This window comes from Uranotaenia lowii, chromosome 1 (assembly GCF_029784155.1).
Source record: "Uranotaenia lowii strain MFRU-FL chromosome 1, ASM2978415v1, whole genome shotgun sequence".
Taxonomy (NCBI): Eukaryota; Metazoa; Arthropoda; class Insecta; order Diptera; family Culicidae; genus Uranotaenia; species Uranotaenia lowii.
In genome coordinates this window covers 22903366-22918638 of record NC_073691.1, presented here as the reverse complement: position 1 = coordinate 22918638, position 15273 = coordinate 22903366, and the positions used below count along the sequence as shown (strand labels likewise).

At 36.1% G+C, this 15273-nt stretch overlaps 1 protein-coding gene across 1 annotated transcript in view; it reads left to right on the top strand.

Moving 5' to 3' along the window:
- The first annotated feature begins 6566 nt into the window (after nucleotides 1-6566).
- LOC129758424 (probable G-protein coupled receptor B0563.6) overlaps nucleotides 6567-15273 on the top strand; it is a 182126-nt gene continuing 173419 nt past the window's right edge. Inside the window, exon 1 of the mRNA XM_055755930.1 lies at nucleotides 6567-8023. The gene's annotated coding sequence lies outside the window, so the exon portion shown is untranslated. The remainder of the gene's footprint in view (nucleotides 8024-15273) is intronic.

Genomic DNA, 15273 nt, shown 5'->3' with positions numbered 1-15273 from the left:
TCGGCACACGGACGGGCAAAGAGGAGAGGGCCTCGAGCCAAGCCAAGCAGAGCCAAGATCTCGAGTCGTTAGAGGAGAGGTCATTGGTCTCTTGCAGTGGTCTCGAACAGATGCGGAGCGCACGATAGTCGTGGGAACCAAGCGAGTCTCGAGTTGCGAGTAAAGGCCGGACCTCAAGTCGTCAGAGGAGAGGTCCTTAGTCATGAACCGTAGCAGGAGGCAGGGTATACATGCTGGAGTTTTGACTCGAACTGGAGTTGCCGATGAGCGCTTAAGCGCGGACTTGGTCTCCCATCTCGGGTATAGCCTTCGATGCAGGTCCGGATGGGAATTATGGCAATAGGCCCCAGGTGGACTTTTAGGCGTAGGGGTACATAATATCATGAGTCGTCCAATTGCACCCTAGAGTAGCATACTGGGGGGACTCGGTCACTCGCCGTGCCTTGGAATGCAATCCGTAAAAAAGATTTTCCACCTAGGTGATCAACTAATAAAATAAAGACCCTGATGGGGTCAGAACACCTTCCCTAGTCGATGTTAGGTTTCCTACCTTCGATGCTCAAAATAGACATAGGGTTGCCCCAACCGCACCTTTGATTTCGCCCACCAAATCCTTCCGTAGGGCACCAATCCAATCAACAATTCGGATGCGACACCGGTTAAACCCAATGGCACCTGGTTTCGTCGTTGGCCAATCCGAGTTACCACTGGATTCTGGGTTTAGACTCCTCCGTTCAGTCTGGTAAATTCCCGTAGAGCATGCAAACACTTAAGTGCCAATCAGCACAATAGCACCAAACTGCTTTACAGCACCACAAGCAGTCACGTAGTATCGAATTTACCAATTCGATTTCTGGGCAGTAATCTTTCACCAAAGAGTTATAACGCGGTTTTCGGAACTTAGTGTTAGATTTATTCTTAACTTAATTACAAAAATTACTTCTAACAACACATTTTACAATTTACTGCACAAAACAATTATACAAAAAAATGAACGACGGGGTAGCTTTTCGATGCGACACAAATGGATCTCGGTGTGCGACTATCGAGTCCAGACACAACAAACTCGAAGCAAACCTTTTTCCTCGCGCTGACCGGGTGGTCATTATTTATCAGTACCATCAGTACTGATAGATGATGATGGTTACTCTTGACGGTTGTTGGCTATCATTTGTAGTATTTCTCGGTGGGAGAGTGTACTTTGGTGATCCATTGTTCACCCATTCGCCGATCGCCGCTCTAAATTGGCAAGTAGTGTATCCCCGATCAGTTGATGGTGGATTGGATTATGCACCCAGTGGTGCTCAACTACCGAACAGACCCCCTGATAGGAGCGGTATATTGAATGATAATTGATAGTACAAACCCCTGAGAAGGGCAGTTCCTTAGGTAGAGGTACAGACAATTTAGAATCTTTTAATACGCTGTTTAAGGTTATCAGAAATTGGTGATACCACCAGCTGTGTGAGGCACTTCAACTGAGAGCCTGATGACAGACTTTCAATCTGTTGATACTTACGGTTTCGACGGATCCACATTACTGCCGATTGCAGCAGAACCAAAACATTGTTTGTTTTGGTTCCTCTTGCTTATTGTTCAATTCGCAATCGAGAACAATAGATCAATGATTGCTGATGACAGGTGATGATGATAAACGCGGTACAAATGTTTACATCATAACACGGTTAGGCGAGACTACTCATATTGGGTTCGTGGTAACACAACAGTGTTGCCAGATATTCTGGGTAAGAATATCAAAGTACTCATTGAGAAATGAGTACTTTTCCTGTTAGAGAATGTTTCGACCTCACAGACGAAACATGTATAATGATAACTCTATCCCACCACTGAAACCAGCTTTTTCAACACAATCTACTTCACACATGGCGTAAATCTGTCCGTCTTGTACGCAAATCCGGTTGTCGCAATCCCTGTTCAAACACGTCTTCATTCATAAATATATTAAATGTCTCTCGCTCTCCAAAAATAGAACGCCTCAAATCTGGCGCCAATAGCATGTAGAGGATAAGCTGAGGGTATGAAAATAAATCATATTTAATTTCGAGTTCAAATTAATGCAATTTCAAATTCATCAAAATATTTACATAGATTTTATTCAAGTGCATATCTACTGCGTTACGGTACACGGAAAATAATAAAAAGGTAAAATTTACCGAGACAGCAAAGGTGAACGCTCGCAAAAGCCAAAAAGGTAACTTCTACCTTTTCGAGGTGAAACTCACCTCACAGCGAGGTAAAATATACCTGAAACGAAGAATGAAAAAAGGTACAATTCACCGAGAAAAAATGTGAATCCAAAAAAGGTAAATTTTACCTCGTAGCGAGGTGAAGTTCACCTGAATTGAGCTGAATCAAAAAGTATAATCCACCTAGAAAGAAAGGTAAATCCAAATAAGGTAAAACTTACCTCGTAGCGAGGTGAAGTTGACCTGGATTGAGCTAAACAAATCGGTACAAATCATCTCGAAAAAAAGTAACTATTTGACGAATCCGTTTATTGAGGTTAAGCTGTTTTGCCGTTTAGGAACAAGTTTTGCTTCGTTCACAATATGTGAAAATCGGAACAAAATGGTAAGTGTTTTCTAAGATTTCATTTAGTTGTGCTGGTTCTCTTCATAATACTTTGCTTTTGTTTCAGATCGGCCCAAAGAGCTTCGTGTTGTATTCCCGTCAGCCTTCAGATATTATTCCGGAAAAGCCGGACCTGACAAGCTTGGCGAACAAAGGACTTGCCTCAACAATTTTTGAAGAACACGGTGATATATTTCAAAAATAAATATTAGGTAACAGTCCTTATTTATTTCAAATAAATACCATTTTTCATGAATTGTGTGTTTTTTTTAAATTAATTTAATTGAAGAAACCAATCAAACAAACTAGCATTTACCTTTTAAATCAGTGAATGGGAAAACGGTATTATTTACTATTTAGCTAGGTGAATGAGAAAATGGTAAAATCTACCTTTTTGCTAGGTGAATTGAAAAAAGGTAAAATTTACCTTTTTGCTAGGTGAATGAAAAAAAGGTAAAATTTACCTCGAAAGAGGGGTGGAAAAAATTCACCTCGCAAAAAGGTAAATTTTACCTTTTTTTTATTTTCCGTGTAGCATACCATAATGTATACACCTTGTTTGCTCTAATCACTGAGAAAAATTAGCTTTTATTTCACTCGCCGATAGTTTTCGGCGAGTGAAACAAAAGCTAACTTTTTCTCAGTGATTAGAGCAAACAAGGTGTATACATTATGGTATGCTACCGTAACGCAGTAAATATGCACTTGAATAAAATCAATGTGAATATAGTATAGCATAGCATAGCATAGCATTGGGTGACTACACACATCTTGAATTGGCTGTACACAAGCTACAACTAAATGTCAAGCCCTACACAAGATGCCAAAATTAGTACCTGGATTCAATACTCATTTCAAGTGTTGCTATTGAGGATTAGTATGGTATAGTTATGCACACCGTGTCAAGTCAATGTTATCATGTGGGGATGGTCTGAAACAGCTAAATAAACTTTTCAGGTACAGAGAACTCATACGACCCTACATTTAAAGATGCTGTTTCAGATAAGTAAGGGAAGGGTTATTTATGTTTATAGTAAATCCTACTTGGCAGATAGGATTGATGAAAAGAAGATTTTTCAAAATAACACAAATACACAAATAATATGGAAAGAGCTCACCAATTTTTTAAACCAGCTGAGTTCATGGATAGCTTGAAATGATGGAATCGATGCTGCTCCTTTGAATGCTGTTTCTTTGTATTTCCACTTCCGGCCCTTTCAAATTCCTTCATTTGTTTTGTACTACAATTTCGTATCATCTGGAACCTATTGAATCTATTGACTTTACATTGACGCGTGGTCGTACCCTCCGTTTTTCCTACCAGTTAATTTGGGGTAAAGAACGAAAACAAGGAAAAGAATACATATTAAAATTTATTTTTAGATGTATGTGTTATGCTCCGATAAAAAAAATCTTAAAACAATGAAAGAGACAAATATGTAACATAAAATTTATAAAATACTTGAAAATAACCTGCAAAACTTACCTTAGTATTTTTTTAAACTCTGGCTTGCCAAACTTTTAAAAAATTGTCGAAGTGTCATAGTGCCGACATTGATCAATTCTAATGTTTTAAAGCTGTTATTGTTGTTATTAAGTATTGTTTTCAAAGGTAAATATTTTATAGGTTTGTCAACATTATGCTGAAAGATGAGAAAATTTTATTAAAAAAAAACTTACAAATCTCCTGACATTCAGCATCTGATATTTGGATCCGTTGGAATATTTTTAGAATGATTTTTGAAAATCTTAATTTTTAAAATAAGAAATCATTTAAATAAATAATTTTACAATTTTAAGTATTTAAAAAATCATATTTTAAAACTCTCAACAGGATCTCCTCCAGTCGCACATAAATTTCCCTACAATCACAGCAATCCGATACGTAAACACAATTACGTTCACGCAACCCGCGCTAAAAAACGATTACCACCTTCTGATGGAATAGAAATTTTCAATCTTAATCTACACACACATTTTACATTCGTTTCAACCTGCGTTAACCTTCTTGACCAGTTACTTCATGAAGGAGTGAGTACCTACACGAATTAGAAAACACATGAGCACACGAATTAGAAAACAAATGAGTATTTAAAATTGGAAACATTCATGAAATCGATTCTATGCTAGGGCACTCAAATGAAGCAGAAATACTGGAGTATTCCGGATGCTTCCAAGAAAAATTCTTGCTTTAATTTCAAATAAAAGAAAACATAATGGAACAAACTCACCAACCAAAACACGATTCATGAGGTCCTTGATAATTTAAGGATAATTTGCTCCAGTCTGCTCCAGTCTGGTGTCTTATTTAGATTCAGCACATTGGGGGTAGCGATGATCCCATTTACTCAACCAAGAGACAATATTTCTCTTAACTATCACGCTGGCAAATCTGTCCATTCGTTTTAGAAACAATTACAGATTGTTTAACTACATAATGCCGAAATATAAGAAAACAAAATTTTCAGCGACGGAACGAAAAAATAAACACGTCTGTTGCCTACTAAGCACGGCCTGCTCATCTGAATAAAATCTATGTGGATATTTTGATGAATTCGGAACTGCATTAATTTGAACTCGAAATTAAATATGATTTATTTTCATACCCTCAGCTTATCCTCTACATTTTCCTGTGCCTGTATCGTCCAGGCAATAGATTTAGAACCCAATAAACTGTTGATCTGTACACACTCGTTCCGTTTGATCCTTTTGTTCTGTGTCTGATCGTCGCTTAAAAAATTTTCTGTCCATCCGAACCGTCGCGTTTTTTTATTCGTCCAATATAATTTTGTCCAGTTAATTGAGTGTAAATCAATTGTCCCCGAAAATCCCCGATCATCCAATCTCGGTAAAAACACTGTCTTTAACCCGAAGCTATGATATGGCGACTGATTTCAATTCTGGGTCTGAACTCTCAGTTGATGATTTGAATCGCTAGTCTGTATCTGATTGAACCAGAAATTGATTATTGGTTTTTAACTTTGATTCTCAATCGGAGATTTGATCGATCTACGTCGGTTGTTTGTGCCTGGGATCTAATTCTGGAGTCCAAACTAAATTTCTGGACTAAGTTCCTATTCTAATACTGGGAGTATGAGTGGTTTTGAGTTTTTAGTCTAAATTTAGTGTTGCATTGATGGATTTAAAAAAAAAAAACAAACATAAGTTGATGAACCGATGAACTGCTAAAAAGATGATATAATGGCAATTTTGAGAAAGATCTGTCAGTCACGATAATAAAGAGCTGTTTGATGAGACAACAAATGGATGACAAGATAGATAAAAATTTTCAAATGAGAGGCTGGAGGGAAAAATGGAAGAAAAGTTAATAAGATGAGAAAACAATAAAATATGATTAGAACAGAAAAAAACAGAAGATGGTAAATTTTATGGGAAAGATGATACGATGTGAATAAGAAATGCCTATATAATATACGTATAGGAACAGCCAATAAGAGAAAGAAGAATTTGGTAATTCGAAGACGAAAGGCTGAAAAGAAAAATCGAAGCAAAGATTATTAGATAAAAATCAATGTGTCAACAAGTGAAAGAGTAGAAAATTAAAAATAAGATGGGAAAGAAACGATGAGAAGGACAAATCGTAGCAGGGTCCTTAAAAGTAAAAGAAAATATATGGAATAAAATGGTTGGATTGGGAAAAAAATTGGTCGGTTTTGACACGCCTGAATTTTTAAATTATGATATCTTTCTCGAAAAATGAATGTTAATTTTTTTTAAATTTTCTGAATAATTAATTTCGGCATCCCTACTAATACGAGCCAGGACCCGATCTCAGGGGTAACTCACTCTCTTCTGGATCCTTACGCGTTCGGTAAAAGTGCATGAGTGCCACGAAAATCGTGCACAGCCCTTATCAGTCGTGCCACCATGCCATCAACCACCAACCAACAACGATTTGCCAGTCATTTGGTTTAGTTGCCTCACAAAATTGGAACTGTTAAGACTTCGACCTCCCCACTGAAAATCAAAAAAGCAGAACGGACGTTTTACAACAACAAGCACTTTCAAACCTTCGCGTCCTTGTCGTCGCCATGTGTCCCGTCGTTCATTGGATCCATCTTCCCCACCCAGTAAGGAAGGAAGGAAGGGTCGCGGGGGGAAGAAGGAATTTCATCTTCTGGGGGTAACTAGTACAAAGTTACGCACCCATCGCTGTCCGCACGTCAGTCTGCTGCGGGACGCCAAACGGAACGGATCCGGGTTTTGGGACATTTTTGGATTTTTGTGATTACTGTGATTCCTGAAGGGAACTTAGAGTGAGAAGGAAGAGGGGGTCAAATTTTTGGGGTGGTCTGGACATTGGATTATCCAGAATTCGCGTCATTTGTGTTTCTGTCCCAATTTTTGGGATGAAATATGGGCGGAGGAACGTTGCAAATTCGTTGGATCCTCGTCCAACTGGTCCAACAGATGGCAGATTGCTGACAGATTGTTGAGAGCTGCTGCTCACAGAGGTTGCTTGCCTACATCGAGGGGTAAAGGAGAAAGTGAACGAAAAAATTCGAAGAAATAACACCAAATTCCCAGCACGTGCGGAAAGTTTAAATCTGCTTCGGGCGACAGCTAGTGGTTTAACCCTGTTGTGGGGGGAGGGTTTTCTTTCAAGCGAAAAGAAGGTGTGAAATAAATTTCGGTAAAAAAGTGAAATGAACGAGCAAGAGTGAGTCTACTTGAAGGCGCCCAGCGCCACGACACGGTACGATTAAATTAAAACAAGTTTTTAATTGTTGCTTCCATAGAAGCTCCCTGGTGTGGTCTTTGAGGAAAGACAAAAAAAAATAAGAAACTACCCCTTCAAAGTAGAGTCTTGGCGAAAAATAAAAGGAAGAGGGAAAAAAAATCGTCCTTGCAACATGGTTGCAACACCTGCAGGCGCACTTTCTTCTTACAATCAGTGTGAGAAACAGCTGCAGCTGTGCACAGAGATGTGAGCTCAAATGAATTTTTGTCGTGCCAACCGGTGCTTAGCGATTTGATCGTGTGGCATTTTTTAAGAGGAATTTTTCCAGCACCTCAAATCTGGGACGAAAAAAAGGGCGGCAAAAGTGACAGCGCGATTTATCAGCCACCAGTTCTCTCCTGTCTGTATGGATGGATTTTTCCATCGTTAACTTCATATTACTGCTCCAATGATTCGGAATTCCAACGACCAAAGAGTGGTGTATACGCAGAATGGGGGGATGATGTGCATCCTTTTTTTCTGAGTTGGGTGGTGGAAAAGCGGTGCTGAGATTATGTTACGAATGATGAGTGGCTCGATGAAAGGTTCAAGTGTTCGAGCTGGACATCGATTGGAGATTTAATTCTTGGTGCTGCTACTAGACTGATACTGGGAAAGTGAGGATGGACTTGAAGTTTGGTACATCGAATTACGAAACAAAATGGATTTAACGAGTTCGCTATCAATCAGGTATGTAAATTAGAGGTACTTTTTTGACCTGATTACGTTTTTTGAGTCCAACTTTTTTTTCTTTATTTATTTAGAACTATAAAAATACGTGTCGAGATCTTTATCCGAATGATCTAGTGACAAACAATCAGGGTTTTTGAAGTTTCGAACGTATTTCAAATGTTTTATTGCTTTTTATGAAATAAAATAAAAGTAATTCAACATTTCTTGACAATGTTGGACTTTTGCAATATGGGCTTTGGCGTGCGAAATATATATGAATTTAATGAAATTTATTAAAAATAGGACATTCGAGTTATTTTTTTTTTCAAATTAAGATTTTTATTTTGTCACTGGTGAATTTACCCAAAATTTGATGATAACACTAGTTTGCAGCGTTTTTTTTACTAAGTACACTGAAGATTATTTTTAATGTTCAATCGGGCGCTGAATCCGAAAATAATATTTCAAAAAGAAATCTCATTAGAACAGTTTTTAAGTTATGTTGCAAACAGGAAATTTTAGAAAAAAATAGTAATACCTACATTATCAAAATATTTCGGTTTTCTCTACATAGAATTGAAATTTATTTTTGCAATATTTAAGGTGAATAAATTTGCTCCCAATTATATGAACTTCATCTCTGCGTATTATCAATTGTATTGATTATTATTATTATTAATATTAATATTTATTAAAGACCCTTTAACAATTGTCATTCGGGTCAATATTGTATTGATGATATTTGTGAATTTATTATGAAAAAAAACGGTGAAAACGCATTTTCTTGGTGAAATTTTGTTTTCATCGACGGTGCAAGACTCGATGATAAAATTTTCAAACATGCACCTTAAATTTCAATCTGAATCAAAAATGTCAAGGGGTTATTTATATTTTTTTTAAATTGCGACCCAGAGATGGGTCTTGACTCAAACATTCAGTCAGCGAAACTTTTTTGTAGAGAAATGAATCCAACTTAGATGAAATTTCAGGGATTAGATAAGAGAAAATCGATGTTGAAAAACATGCGAAAAAAATTTTTCTTGGTCTATTTCTATTCCCATCATTTCATCTTACGGTAGTTGTCCAAACTTGATTCCAACTACCGTAAGATGGGAATAGAAATAGACCAAGAAAAAATGATTATGATCACATGGGAGAACTATTCCCTTCATTCCGATAGACATCGACACTCAACCAGTATAATATTCATACGCCAGGTTGGTCTCCTGTAGTAGAATGTTAATACATAGGCCCCGGAGAGGCGCAAGATGTGGGTTCAAGTCTCACCGGGAGACAAGGCGAATTTTTTTCGCATGTTTTTCATCATCGATTTTCTCTTATCTAATCCCTGAAATTTCATCTAAGTTGGATTCATTTCTCTACAAAAAAAGTTTTTATAAAAATCCTTTAAAAATTGTAGAAGTTATGATTGATTTACTACAACAGAAATGTTTGAATTTTTAAGTAATTTTACGAACCACACTGTGCAGTTGATCGTAATAACTCTGCTGTATACTGTGGTTCGTTAAACTTTATTGAGAGTTAAACATAACTGATGGAGTAAAGGTAATATAACTTCTACAATTTCCAAGCGATTTTGGAAAATAACCACTTGTTTTGAAATGAAATTTAAGGTTCAGAGAAAAAAAAAAATTTATAAAATGTTACCATCGAGTCTTAAACCGTCGATGAAAATAAAATTTCCCTACAAAAATGCGATTTTCTCGGAACTTTCGATCATAAATTCACAAATATCACCGATACAGTTAATCATACGGAGAAATGAAGTCGAGATGATCGATGGAAAATTTATTCACCTTTAATATGCTAAAAATAGATTTCAATTTGATGATTGGCAATTTTAGATATTTAGATCGTAGCACAACTACTTTTTTTCTGTTTTCAAAATATCTTATTTGAAGCATATCTCAAAAACGGATTGTAGTGAATTTGCCTAAATATTTAAACTTAATTAAAGAGTTTTCTTCTAATTATTGAAAACACAACTTTTCGTGTCAACAAACGTCTTAAATCGGATCTTTTATTTCAAAAGCCTCCTATGACAATTAAAAACTTATTTTTTCTCATATACTACATTCTATCTCTATTCTATTTCCTTTTCACGTGCTAACGACACGTCAGCAAGTGTTATCTTTTTCCTTCTTCATACTCATATTTATTCTCAATCCAAATGATACATGTAGTTAATTATTTAACTGTATTATAATTCTAATTGTTTTGAATTGCTTTAAATTTATTCCTCGATTTTTTTCAGAACCTATATTCATTAATTTTTGTTCTAACATTTTCGAACTATTTTACTTTTCATTTTTATGTTATTTCCTTGTGTTCTCTATACGGATCTACCTAGATTTAATTTGAATTGCATTTACGGATTCAGCGTCTGATTTAACATCAGAAATATTTGTCAGTTAATAAATTTCACGATGTTATATAACTTTTGTAAACTAGTGTAATTTATTATAAATACGTTTCTGACTTTCACAAAAAAAAACGTTCTTGATTGGATGAAATACACGTTTTACATTTTTATTTTATTCTTGGATATTATGTATTTATTTGAATGATAAAAAAAGTAAAAAAAAGATTTTTATTAATGATTGTACTGCTGATATATTTGATATTGAGGTTGATTATTGAAATACTGATATATCTTTCTCCTACTGATTCAGAAATTTAAAATGGTATTTTAATTGCCCTTCTATGATTTCTGAATTTTCTATCTAAAGTTTGAATTAAGAATCCCTTAACTATTTTCAATGCCTTAATAAGGGAGGGGAGGCAATGAGGAGCGATTGCCATTGGCCCCTGGCTTCGAGACCCCCCCCCCCTTCGAGGGAGTTTTTAAAAAAAAACTTTAATCATGCTGCTTTAAGTTTAGGAATTCAGGAAAGGGAATCTTGGTATCGATTTTCGACTGTTAAATAAGTTTTTTCAGGGTAAATTTTTCGACTATTTATTTAAGATCCAACGTTTCGATCCTTATAGGATCATCATCAGGGACTGTAATTTTATTATATGTTAACACAATTTTATAAATTAGTTCGCTAATTATGAAATTGCTTACCGAAAAAATGTCGTCTTTTTGTTTTGGATTGATTCGGCTGATCAGATAAAGCTGTCTTGTATATCTGTTACAATATTTTTCAAATTAATTTGGATATTGTTGGAAAAAATGTTGTGTTAACTTACTGTGTACAAAGTTTTGCGGTTGAAAAACCGTTTTGTCCTACAATTTTTGGATTTATATTCACCAGCATCAGAAAGTTGTCACACAGTTTTCACTTTCACTTTCCAACTGATTTTTTTTTATCTGATCACGACGAGTGTGTATTAGGTGGTGTCTATTACATGTTGTTGGGTGTGTGTTTCTGTATTTGTGTTTTTATGTTGTGATTTAATTTTTCTTATGTTGCATATTGTTCTAAAAATATTTCCGTATGTGGAATGTATGTTTTCGGTGTCTTTTTTTGAATTGATCGCGTTTTTTGTAGTTTTTATGTGGCAACTTTCCAGGATCAGTAATTTGCCTTCGTTGTCACATCTGTCGATGATTTCTGCTTTGTCGATATCGAACAGATGATCCATAGCTGTTTCATGCTCTAAAAGTGCTGTTTGTTGGCGGAGTTGCTGAATGGCGTAGTCCTGTTTCGTGTAGCCTATGTCCCACAGACGTTTAAGTTCATTTGTCTGTGTTCTATGTTGTGAGATTCGCTGTTTTAATTTTCTTGTTGTGCATCCAATATAACAGGCCGTGCAATTTTCTCCTTCTGCGGTTCCTTCGGTTTTCCATTCACCTTTGCAGTTAATTTTGTAGATAACATTCGTTTGTTCATCCTGCGGGGTTTTATCTTTCACAATGGGGAAAAGAGAGCCAATTGTTTTAGTTTGTTTGCTCGCTATTCGTACATTAGCATACTCTGAATGTAATGTTTTAATTAGGGTGGGTGTGAGTCCTATAATATTTGTGAGCGAACGGGTTATTAGGCTTTCGTCCGCTTCCATAGCTGTTTGAGGTTTTAATTTTTCATTCAATCTATTGATTATACCATTGACTAAGCTTATTGGATAATCATTCAGGCGCAAATATTTTCTAATAACCTCATGTGTTTTCTTTTTGCTAGAGAAAGAAGAAAACAGCGAAACCCGTTTAGCAAAACTAATCGCCACGTTCAGTTTCTGGTGCAATGGGTGAAAAGAGTGAAAAAGAGTGAATCGGAACTAGAAAATCGGAATTAAAACATGAAATTGAACAGCTAAGGAGACTCCCATATTTGAATATTCTTACTTTAATGTAAGTTAAGGGGGCCCTCTAGAGTAAGCATTGCAGATTTTGCCCACATTCATGCGGTCTGAGCAAATCAGGACATTTTTTTCAAGCTCTGGCGAAAGGAACTTTTTTTTAATGTGAAAAAACCCCATACATTTTTTTATATACTTTAGCAGTTCAAATCGTTTTTTATACTTCAAAATATTTCAAGATAAAGTCAGCTCAAAAAATATTATCTACATAGTATTCCGTCTTAAGACATAACTTGACGAACATAATTCCTAAAATTCACTCGGTCCATGGCAACCGTTCTCCAATTCCTCGGGCCCCCCACGTTCGCCAGATCACGCTCCACTTGGTCTAACCACCTCGCTCGTTGCGCCCCCGCTCGTCTTGTTCCTACCGGATTCGTAGCGAACACCTGTTTCGCAGGACAGTCATCCGGCATTCTCGCAACATGTCCCGCCCAGCGTATCCGGCCAGCCTTCACCACCTTCTGGATACTGGGTTCGCCGTAGAGGCGCGCGAGCTCGTGGTTCATCCTTCGCCTCCACACTCCGTTCTCCTGTACGCCGCCAAAGATGGTTCTTAACACTCGTCGCTCGAATACTCCGAGTGTACGCAGGTCCTCCTCGAGCAATATCCATGTCTCGTGCCCGTAGAGAACAACCGGTCTAATGAGCGTCATATACAGGTTACACTTCGTGCGAGGGCTAAGTCTTCTCGACCGCAGTTGCTTGTGGAGTCCATAGTAGGCACGACTTCCGCTGATAATTCGCCTCCGGATCTCACGGCTGGTGTCATTGTCTGCGGTCACCAGTGAGCCGAGATAGACAAAGTCTTCGACTATCTCTAGCTCGTCGCCGTCGATCGTGACCTTGTTATTACTGGACAAGCGGGTTCGGTCGGTCTCGGATCCGCAGGCCAGCATGTACTTCGTCTTGGACGTATTAAAAGCTAAAAAAATATGCTTTCCCCCAATATTTTTGGTAACGGATAATCGAGTTCGATGTCGAAAAATTTAACCCACGATCATTTTTTCTGATCTTTTCTGAATGTGAAAAACGGTACACCTACACAAACACCCACAGTAGGGGAGAGTGGGGATACTTTATCCCCTTTTCTTATTTTCACCATATCTTTTCGGAAAAAATAGCAACTTTCACCATTTTAAATTTTCTGACAGCGTGTAATTTCAAGTTTCTATGTTCGAAAAATTAGAACTATACTTGAACCCGTAGATGAACTAGAAGCATTTTTGTGGGAGTAAAAAAATTGCGATAATTTTGAAGTTAAGGGAGACTTGATCCTTTATTCAGGAAGCCCTAATCCTTGAAAAAATCAAACAAAACCCCAAGATAGAATGTCAACTGACTATTTTGGTCATGTTTGTTCTCATTTCACAATTTATAACTGACAGAAAAAGAAAATTCTATTACTTTGTCTCAGCCCTAGTTACATTGCATACTTAAAGGCGCTATTTTATATAACTAAATGAAAATAAATTATAATAGCTCTTTTCTTCAGACAATTGTTGGATAAATATTAATTATTGAATAAATATTAGGAATCTTGCAATCAGCAATGATCCCGATCAAATCAGAAGAAGAATATACCGTTTTTAACTCTAGGGCAAGGTTGCCGAAATCACAGAAAAATCTGTAATTTCACAGAATTTTGAGCAAATTTTCATCACAGAATCTGTGTCACAGAACACAGAATTTTGAAAAATTCACAGATTTCACAGAATTTTTGAATTTTGAAAGGATTTTCAAAGTTACAATTTTTTTGGTCAACATAATTTAATTTAGATTTTAGATTTTAACTTTGTAATTCAGTAAAGTATGATAGGATTGGTAATTTTAATTGATTTTATTCAACTTCAATGTGAAAAGACCCAATTGATCATGAAATTTCAATGAAATTAAAAGAAATAGCATCACAGAAAACTATCACAGAATTTTTTGGTAAAATCACAGAAAGTCAGATTTTTTTTCTCAAAAACACAGATTTTTTTTCGGCAACCTTGCTCTAGGGATCCACGTTTTAGAAAACTTTTTCTGGAAAAAGTTGAGAGTTTTCCATTGCTTTGAAAATATGGTATTATGAAGTTCATATTACGCTTGAACGATTGATATATTGGAACGAATATTTTGGTTATAATTTGATCTAAAATGATCTTCAAGCCACATTTCGTGGAATTTTTCAAACAAAGTTCAATTACTCAAACAATTATTTTCGTAAATTTTTTAAGCTTTAAGTATTGTTGTTTTGCTCCATTTGGCCCATTTTTCTAGAACATGTGATCATTGTAGGACATTCCAGTTTCGAGATATAGCCATGGAATCTAGTATCCCCAGGGATCAAGTATCCTTACTCTCCCCTACCGTTTATAATTCCATCGAAATAAAATACATGGACACTGAAACTTCAATTTTTAACATTCATATAATTTTACTCCGATAATATTTTTTCGTTCATATTATCTTCTAATGTTAGATCAACTAACAACAATTATCTTATCAAATTTGACAATCTTTGTGACCAAAGAAAATCAGACTTTTTGAATTTATACTAGACTAACCAGATAATTTCAGAAAAAGCGGGACATTTTACGAAAAAAATGCGGGACATCGCCGAAAAAGGGAAAATTTAGAAACAATTAAAAATCTAATTTTTATGACTATTCTAAATTATGTTCCTCTGTCTAAAATAGTTCATAAAAAGTAATTTGTTAAAAAAATCAATTCTTAAGAAAACTTTCATCTTTCATCATCATCTAAAATCCGTAATTCCTGAACTTTTTCCTTAAGTTTCACATTTATGGGATTTTGCTTGTATTACGAAGAAACATCAGGAGCCATCATCATTTGGAAGCAACTTAAAGAATATTTTCTCCAATCGAAAAAATTTTAACATCGCTAGAACACACACAGAGAACGCTTAACTGAATCAGATTGTTATGGTGATGCTAAGA